At 39.3% G+C, this 10,646-nt stretch overlaps 1 pseudogene; it reads left to right on the top strand.

Moving 5' to 3' along the window:
• Positions 1-999: 999 nt before the first annotated feature.
• On the top strand, positions 1,000-10,646 carry LOC128745916 (ATP-dependent zinc metalloprotease YME1L-like; annotated as a pseudogene).

The raw sequence follows: 10,646 nt of genomic DNA, 5'->3' as shown, positions 1-10,646 counted from the left end.
GTACAATAAATGCAGTAATAAAATGGAAAAGGGCCCCACTATTGTCAAATTAAAGCTGCATTATAATAGCAATTGCTAAAGCACCATTATGGCATGTATTAAACATCGCTTCGCCTGCATTATCGACATATCGTTATTTTTAGCTGGTTTGCGAAAAAAATATAAAAACATCAATTCGGCCGGCGCGTCAAAAGACAAAAATAAATATATTTTCATATTTATTTTTTAAATCCGCAGATTCTAGCAGCTTCTCAGGCTATACGTTACTCGAAGATTTACGATGAATTGTTTTGTTTTACATTTCAAATGTTACCTTTCATGAGACTCGAACCTGGGTGAGTATATCCCTGCATCGTTCATTTGCTGGCGCCTTTGATATCTCAACCACAGCTGTTATAGATGAGTGAGGTTGTAATTAGTCGTACTTAAACCATCGTTCGAAGTTCGTTTTAGAATTGAATTGGATGAAAAGAGATAGCGGCTGTTAGGTGAAACAGAGCATGAGTAGTGGCCGTAAATAAGCAAAAACGAAGTCAGGTATACACATTTTATTAACGGTTACGGTACGTTTTAAAGATTTGTCCAAAAGCTTATTAGCCACATATTGTAACATTATATACGCAAATAGTGCTTTTAATAATGCTAATTTACGGTAATGCTTAAACGCATTAGCGATGTTTATATAAGTGTTATAACCATGCGAAATGCTGATATGCCGCTGTCTGGTATTAGCGATGCCGAGCAACAGCCAATATGGGGTTATGCGTTAATGCTTGCGGTTACTTGGGTATTATATACATGGATACATCCTACTATCGCTACAAAGAGACTTACGTGGTCCTACGTCACCTATGCGGTCGTGTCTTGTGCACAACCCCTCTGATTTTTAAGCCGCTTAACGCGAAAATGGCAGAATCATTCAGTATTGCATTGCAGTATTGTATTGCAGCAAAAGAAGTACTAGATGAACTAAAAGTACTCTCTGCTGAAACCTCCAAAATGCATACAACACCAGTGTCCGTCAATCACCTTAGTCTTTCTGAAGAGATGGAACGATCACTGCATCCGTCCGCACCTGTAAATGACGCGAAAAATGACCCTTCACAAAATTCCGGCTGGCGTATAGTAGGCAGCAAAAAAATCTGGAAAGCTGACTGGAGTTCTTTTGATTCCAGGCAACGAACCCGCCGCTTTCAAGAAAAACAGGCAGAAATTGCAGCGCGAAGACGCAGACAACAACGTAGACGACAGCGTAAAAATTCGGACAACATCAATAATAACACACGTCACAATCATCACAATAATAACGACTACACTCAGCACAATAGCGAACACCGCAATGTCAGTAATAATATCGACAGTAGCAACGACTATGACAACACCAACAACAATATCCATAGAACTGTCGAAAGCAATCAGCCAATGCTTCCAAAAAATTATGCATTACCTCTGGACAAGGACCTGCTGGCAGCTGCAAAACTTCAATTTTCTGGACCACCAACAACGGACATAACATCCAAATTCATAAATTTCCAAAAAGGCGAAACAATTAATCCATATAGAACCGAAAACCAGACTAACACCACCCTGAACGAAAACGGAAATAACAACGCCAGCAATAACAATACCTCACACCCAGCTCCAGCACCTCCTCAAGACAGTCTATTTGAATGCGACCCAATGCGTCCACCTATAGTCCGGCTCACTCAGCAGTCAACAAACGGCGACGGACGCTTTCTGAAAGCTAGACTGCGCGACACAAAAATAATGAAAATCGTCCGCCTGTACTTGGCATATATGAAAGACCAGCAGCCGTCAGTCTGTATAGAAGGACTAACATCAACCAGCATTCGAATGCTTTTGGCATCCGAAGGACTCCCGACGTCTCCCGAACATCTAAAGCGCATCTTTCTAGAAGTCTACCAGGAATATGGACTTTTACCGCCGGAAGCAGAAGCTGACTTGCAGTCGTACAGACAATTTTTAGTAAGCGAACGAACTCACCGCCTTCAGCAATTGCGCGAAAGTAACAATAAATTTTCGACAAGCGTTGTACCGTCACGTAAATCTTACAACGCGAATTTTCTCTACCATTGACGCACAACACGGAAGAATTTGAATCACCAAACGACGACGCCCAGTCTAATGAAGAAGAAATTTTATCGACGCGCTCTTTGGAGCTAGTAAACGTAAATGTAAGTAGTAATAATTTTCCAAAAACTTCTTCTGCACTAAAACAGAATGCGGCTGAAATTCTTGTGTATTGCCAGAATTTCAACCGCATGAAAAGTCCAGCCAAAATGAAGGAAATTCATCAAAATGTAATATCATCTTCTTTCAAAGTCATTCTTGGAACCGAAAGTAGCTGGGACGAAAGCGTCAAAAGCGAAGAAATTTTTGGAAATCTATTTAACGTATTCCGGCACGACCGTAATTTGTCTTTAAGTCAGAAAAAATCTGGAGGAGGTGTCCTCATAGCTATAAACTCTGACTTTACTTCGGAAGAAATAATTACTAGAAAGCACATCGAATTTGAAAATATATGGGCCAAAGCAACCATATACGGCGAAGTACACATTTTTTCAGCCGTGTACTTTCCTCCCGAACATGCTAATAAACAGTCTTATGAACTATTTTTCGAAGCAGTAGAAGACATTATTTCAAATATGGAACCCGAAGTAAAACTACATATTTACGGCGACTTCAATCAGCGCAATGTGGACTTCATTGTAGACATTGACAATGAATCCATTTTGCTTCCAGTAGTAGGCGAAAATGAAACATTGCATTACATTTTTGACAAAATTTCACAATTTGGCTTGCATCAAATAAATTCAGTCAAAAATAGTCAAAATGTTTATTTGGACTTACTTTTTACAAACTGCACAGACGACTTTGCTGTAAATGCTTCACTGTCTCCCTTATGGAAGAATGAAGCATTTCACACAGCAATCGAATACTCAATTTTCACACACAATAGCTCTTACCCTACTGACTTGAAATATGAAGATGTGCCGGAATATAACAAAGCAAATTTTATAGAAATTAAGCGTAGACTATGTACAACAGAATGGCAACATGTGTTTTGTACTAAAGGAAATGTCGACTATGAAACAGAAAAATTCATCCTTTTCTTGAAGTGCCTTTTACACGAAACTGTACCAATGAAAAGAAGAAGACGAAGTAAACATAGTAAATGGCCTGTGTGGTTCAACCCACATCTAAAAAATCTTAAAAATAGAAAACAAAAAGCACACAAAAAATTCAAAAATGAAAACAATACCATTAACTTGAATAATTATCTCAATATTAGCGAAGAACTCAACTCGGCCACTAAAATCGCGTATGAAGAATATAATAGTAAAGTCGAAAATGAAGTCAAATCATGCCCAAAAAATTTCTTTAACTATGTAAATACTAAATTGAAAAGTAGTAATTTCCCATCCCAAATGAAACTTGACGGGCTTATTGGAAATAATACTAATCAAATCTGCAACCTTTTCGCAAATTTCTTTCAAGAAGTATATACAACATTTACTGAAGAAGACCGCGACCAAGAATATTTCTCATTTATCCCCGAATTTTCTAACGACATATCTGTCTCTCAACTATCAGAAATTGACGCATTTGAAGCACTCAAAGGCTTGAATGCGTCAAAAGGGCCGGGGCCTGATGGAATAGCACCCATATTTCTCAAAAACCTGGCCGAAGAACTTGCTACACCATTACAACGCCTATTTAACATGTCTCTGAAAAATGGAAAATTCCCGAAAATATGGAAATCTTCGTATTTAGTCCCTATCTTCAAATCAGGAACAAAATCAGACATCCGAAACTACCGTGGAATTGCCATTATCTCTTGCATTCCTAAACTATTTGAATCAATTATAAATGAAAAAATTTTTCAACAAGTAAAACACAAAATTACAAGTCAGCAACACGGCTTTTTTAAAGGCCGCTCTACTGCCTCAAATCTTCTGGAATTTGTAGCTTTTACTCTTAATGCAATGGACAGTGGCAACCACGTAGAAGCTATTTACACGGACTTTAGTAAGGCATTTGACAGAATAGACATACCATTATTAATCTTCAAATTAGGCAAAATTGGAATAGAACCGAAACTCTTGAAATGGCTTCAATCATATTTAACGGAACGTAAACAAATTGTTCGCTTTCAAAATGCCCTCTCGGACCCTATTCAAGTCACCTCTGGGGTTCCCCAAGGTTCCCACTTAGGGCCACTTCTTTTCATTTTGCACGTAAATGACATTTCCTACATACTTAACCACTCAAAAGTACTTGTATATGCAGACGACATGAAAATATATATGGAAATAAAAAATGCCCATGACGTCGCAGTATTTCAGAATGAAGTCAATGTATTCAACACTTGGTGCAACAAATCTTTACTAAACCTCAATGTAAAAAAATGTAACTCAATAGCATTTAGCAGGAAAATTCAAACTCCCTCTATTGACATATACTTAGGAAACAATATTGTACCAAAATGTAAAATTGTAAGGGATCTAGGAGTAATCTTAGACTCAAAACTAACATTTACAGAACATTACAATACCATTATTAACAAAGCAAATAGAATGCTGGGCTTTATCAAACGCTTCAGTCATAATTTCAAAGACCCATACACAATAAAACTTTTATACATTACATATGTAAGACCTATTCTGGAATATTGCAATATTGTATGGCACCCACACACTGCGTTACACGAAGGACGCATTGAATCTGTTCAGAAACAATTTCTACTATACGCGCTTCGAAAACTTAACTGGACAGTATTTCCATTACCATCTTATGAAGCGCGCTGCATGCTTATCCATATACAAACACTTAAAGAACGTCGCGAACAAGCAATGCTTTACTTTATCAATGACATTATTTCTCAACGCATCCAGTCCGCAGATTTGCTTGCTCAATTAAACTTTTATGCGCCGAGTCGTAACCTTAGAACTAGAAAAATATTTATGGAAAAATCATATAAAACCAATTATGCGAAAAATGGACCAGTCAATAACATGATGCGTCTTTATAATCAAAATTGCGAAAGAATTGACATCACTATGTCCAGAATCCAAATTAAACTACGACTTAGCCATAGGAATAATTGATTAAGGCATACGCGAAAGCCTTGAATGAAAAGGTGCCAGATATTTGAAGTAAATGTTATTCTTGCGAAGTCTTAACTTTTGCGGTATATTTTCTTCCCATGTCAAAAATCCCTGACTTCAAATGAAATTCCCTGACATTCCCTGACTTTTCCAGGTTGAAACGAATTTCCCTGACATTTCCAGGTTTTCCCTGATTTTCCAGGTAATCGACACCCTGAATAATATTAGAGTAAATTTAACATGCTATATCATTTATTTGTTCATTTATTTTATGTTTTTATAGATACTCAACATCCGAGGAGCAACGGAAGCTCGCAAAAATGATCGTTTCCCCAGTTGAAAGATACCCTCTTCAAACATTTAGCACTGGATGAAGTAAGCTGCAATAATTATAGTATTTATCATCGAGGCGAATTTGATCAAATTTATACAGCAGAATTGCATCAAATACAGTTTACCCTTGTGAAATCGTCACATTTTGTTGTAACAACACCAGTCATCGTCGTCATCGTTGTCAGCAGCATAGAGCCGGGTGGCTCGTGCTGTTTCAAGTAGTCGCCTCCATTCAACTCGATCCTGGGCCACTCGTCACCAATTTGCCAGACGTCTCAAAAATCGCAAATCACTTTCGACCTGGTCGAACCATCTCGCACCTCGAGCCTTCCTGTTTCCCGATGCCGGTGGGGTTGTTGAAGAGAACTGTTTTTGTCGCACTGTCGTCCGGCATCTTTACGACGTGTCCTGCCCACCGCAGCCTTCCGACTTTCGCGAGATGTACGATGGGAACCTCTTCAAGCAGTGTCTGAAGCACATCATGATTCATACGCCTCCCCCACTCTTTCCCCCACTCGCTTTCAGTTTGTGCTTCGCCGAATATTGTCCACAGCACATTTCGCTCGAACACGGCAAGGGTGCTTAGGCCCTTGGTAAGCAGCGTCACAGTTTCAAGTCCATAACAAAATACCGGTCTGATAAGGGTTTCGTATCATTATACGTCGTTACAATTGTTTTTTTTTTTATTAATTACAAATAAATATTCAGAAGAATACATCATAAAATTCACAATCATAAAATCATATTCGAAATGAGTAGTTTCTAACCATTCCTCTCAATAAAATGAGTAGTTTCCACTCATTAATCTAGTTAATTAAACTGAGTAGAAACTACTCTGTTTTGACAAAATGCCCGGTTACTCAAAAATGAGTAGTTTCCACCCATTTATCCAAGTAAAAAAAACTGAGCAAAAACTACTCATTTTGGAGAAAATGTATGGCTACTCATTTTTGAGTGACAGCACCTTTACTCATTTTTGCGTACCCACGGTTTTTCCGAAACTGAGTAGTTCTTTACTCAATTTTGAGTAGCCGAGGTTGAGCGTGTACAAATAATTTTCAAAAGCTGTCATCTTTCGAACCCCTATATAAAATTAGTAGATGGCCAGCGCATGTATTCGCGCCCGACGAATCGGTCGAGTTATAGCAAATTTTTATTGTGTTTGGCTTTATGGCGCGTTCTGTTATTTTTTGTCGTCGTGTGCATTTACCGTTACGTATATTGTTTGTTTGGGCGTTCTTGTTGGATCGTGTACGGTGTATGGTTTGGTTTTGAATTGGCGCGTGTGAACTTGTCGTTAATCCTAAAAGTTATTCTTATAAATTTACGGCTATAGTCGAACACGGAGAATAAAAAGGTAGTTTCAACCATATTTATGGTTATTTTACGCACAAACAAAAATTTCGTTTTGTTTCAAACTGAAATATATGATTGAAATGAAAATATTTATTGTTATATCAATCTTAACTTCGAATTTGAAAATACTTTACTTTTAATTCAAAACTGTTATTTTCTTGATTCAAACAGAATCTCGTTTTGAAACAACAATATTTTCAGGTTGTTATAAAAATATTTTAGTGAGGCTTGAAGCAACAATCATTTTGTTTGAAACAAACTGGAGCTTTTTCGCTCCGTGAAGTAGCAACACTCCTTTCGTCGGACGTCTGGAGTTTAATTTGCTACCAAAAACAAAATGATAAATCATAATTTGAGCTAGCTATTAAACCACCAAGAAACAATTCTCTAAGCTTTTAACTATTAAATTAACAGCCCATTATAAATTAATAGACAATAATATCTTTAATAAAAATCTTAAAATCTGAAAAACAAAATATATTAAACAATCAATCTTTTAAATCTTTATACTATACTATGCTTTATACTTTGAACCCGCAACATCTACCAGATGTATCCTAGGGTTTCCCTTACTTACTAGTATTTCCCAACTCCCGGGACATTTTAAGCGTGTAGGGCGCTATATCTCTGCATATTAGCGTTGGTAAGAGGAAATGCTTATCAACTTAGGGACTATATTGGCTCGTTTCATTATCCCTGATTTCCCTGATCGCGGATAAGTTCAAGTTGTTACGTGGTTTTTGAACCGTAAATCTCGCATGTGCATAGTATTTTTCGATATAAATTAAATTATGGTTGTATATAAGCACCATTGGAATTGTATTAAATTTGTTAATTTGAGGTATTTTTTATATCTTAATTTTTGTAGTTACTGACTTTACAAGAAAATTTTCGAATACCCAGGTTAGTCTCATATGACTGATGCTTACATACTAACATTATCCATCTAGCTCCGCCCATCTACTAACAACAATTCCTTTCCCGAAATACTTGTGAAGATGCAGAGGATTCCCTGGTCTTTAGTAGCAACAAGTATTGGACTAACATTCCTTTCCATCCCACCAGGACCCGCATTCGGACGTGGCCGGCGTCGGTATTGATCAGCATGCAGGGACCTGATAAGGTTGCTCAATGAAAAATAGCGTGCTGTCCCAAGTATGCTTTTTCCAGCCATCATTTTGCAATTTTCATCGGTCCTGGTCAATAACGGAGTAGCAGCACACGGGCGGTATCCTATGCTTATGCTTATGCTTAATATTACTTCGGTCGCTAATATTATCTGGTTTATAACGTAAGTTGTAGAAACCGAGTGTAATATGTTAACAGTAAATACACATCACCCAATATCACTTTCAGAAAGCAGCATAAAAATCATCCGTCTACCAAGCATGGAAAGGATACTGCTTTCTTGGCGCAGTAACATTTCGTACCTCGAGTATCACTTTTTCAGTTCTACGTCGATAGCTTTCGATAGTCGGTGGACCAGTCATTAACTGCGTCAAACAATGCGAAACCAGACGCCGCCAGTCTGTTCAAATTGAAATTGCCTCGTCGGATTGAGCGCAGTTTGCTCAAGCACTTCAGCAACGTTTAAATTGTGGCAAGCCTCCGCGATGACATATGGGGTTTTCAGCTCTCACCTAAGGCTCGTCGTGGCAGGGGAGCCGGCCAGCAAACGGAAACCGTTTTCTTCAATGAACAGATGGTTCAAAAAATAATCCGTGGTTTTCTGGCTCAGCAAGTGTCATGTCACAGCTCAAGACTGATTCAAGACTGATCAGTGCAGTGCCTAGCAGAAAAGGAATCCTGGCTTGTTCACATGTGAAGGATACAATAGGTAAAAGCATGTGGTATAATATCCATAATGAAAGAAACTCAATGTATGTTCTTTTTTTAGCTACTCCGGTTGCACCGCAAATCTCCCATAAGCTCCCACCAGCCCGGTCCATTTAATACTCAAGCCATCAGCCCTCAGCAGTATACTGAACCATTCAATAAGCTTTCAAGCGAGGTTAACAATCCGTCGATAGCGGAGGATCAACACTTGAAGGTTGCTTTCGCTGAGGATTATCTAACTGCCACACACCCGAATCACGTCAATCGATCGGGAAAAGCAATGCGATTTCAAAGTTCTCCAGCAGCTGCTTATCATCGTCGTGTTCATCGGAATTTTCATCAACTTGTTTGTCTCGACCAACGAGTCTGTCTTCAGGTCTGCTATCTGCGACGCTTCGCTAAGCAAGTTCAAATTATTTTGATACTTTTTTTGTTCGTTCAATGCTGAACCGGTGATGTCAATTTTTGGCAAACGCTTTTACCCTTTTCAGTAGAATACAATTCGGTAACGTGGTCGAGGTGGATCCCGAATATATCGCGGTTACCTTCGAGGATGTCAAGGGTTGCGACGAAGCAAAACAGGAGCTGAAGGAGGTAATTGAGTTTCTTCCGATAAATTCAGCAACTTTGGTGGAAAGCTACCGAAGGCTGTACTGCTGGTGGGGCCACCCGGTACCGGCAACACACTGCTAGCTAGGGCAGTGGCCGGTGAAGCGGGCGTTACATTTTTCCACGCTGCTGGGCCCGAATTCGATGAGGTACTGGTCGGTCAGGGGGCCACACGAGTGCGAGATTCATTCATTTTCATTGATGAAATCGATTCTGTCAGCGAACTAACTCAGTGTTGCATCCGTACGCAAACCAGACCGTCAATCAATTGCTGTCGGAAATGGATGGTTTTCAATAAAACGAGGGAGTTTTCGTGCTGAGTGCAACCAATCGGCGGTATGATCAGGATCAGGATTTGCTAAGACCGGGCCGGTTTGATGTTGAAGTGGTTGTGCCTACCCCGGACTACACTGGTCGAAAGGAAATTCTCACCTACTATTTGAGTAAAATTTTGAGCAAGGAAATTAACATAGTCCAACTGGCGAGAGGAACGACGGGCTTCACCGGGGCCGATATTGAAAATATGGTTAATCAAGTTGCACTACGGTAAGTACTAGCTTGTATTTATTGATTTTTTGACGAGTGGTTAATTTTTCAGAGCTGCCATCGATGGTTGTTTTTATGAAGCATTTGTAAAATGCAAGAGATAAGGTTATACTTATGGATCCGGAACGTAAATCTCGTTTACCAGACGAAGCTTCACGGCATATCGTGAAGGCGGACGTGCTATAGTTGCCTATGACAGAAGGTATCAATCATCTAATGAACACGCGTTTGCAAGAGGTAGTAACTGTTCGAAAAAAATAATTTCAGGAATCACTTCCTCTTCACGCCACGCGCTGGGGCATACTGCGTACATTCCGGAAAAAGAACGTTATCATGTCACCCAACCACAACTACTGGCTATGAGACAACCATGATGGGTGGCAGAGCAACAGAGGAATTGATTTTCGGAGCAGACAAAATTACTTCAGGTACGTATTTTTGCATTATCACTACAATACCACATTCCTAACCATTTATTCTGATTTATGACATTACTAACAGGAGCAAGCAGTGATCTGAAATAGGCGACATCCATTGCTTCGCACATGGTACGCGAATGTGGCATATCCGATAAGGTAGGTTTGCGTACGATCGAATCGTCGAAGGGATTCGGTGCACCATACCATCGGATATGCTCTCGCCATCGACGATAGAAAGCGTGGATGCTGAGATAGAGAAAATTCTTAACGATAGCTATGAACGGGTAAATCTATTTTGAAGCAGCATGCTAAGGCACTAGCAGTAGCGCTGCTTTAGTACGAAACACTCGACGTCGAGGACATCAAGGCAATTCTCGGTGGTGAAAAATCCATTACCGAAGACCACCGAGCCGGTTGA

Source organism: Sabethes cyaneus, chromosome 1 (assembly GCF_943734655.1).
Source record: "Sabethes cyaneus chromosome 1, idSabCyanKW18_F2, whole genome shotgun sequence".
NCBI classification, from domain to species: Eukaryota; Metazoa; Arthropoda; class Insecta; order Diptera; family Culicidae; genus Sabethes; species Sabethes cyaneus.
The sequence above is the reverse complement of the archived record's forward strand: the minus strand, read 5'-3'. Positions and strand labels throughout refer to the sequence as shown.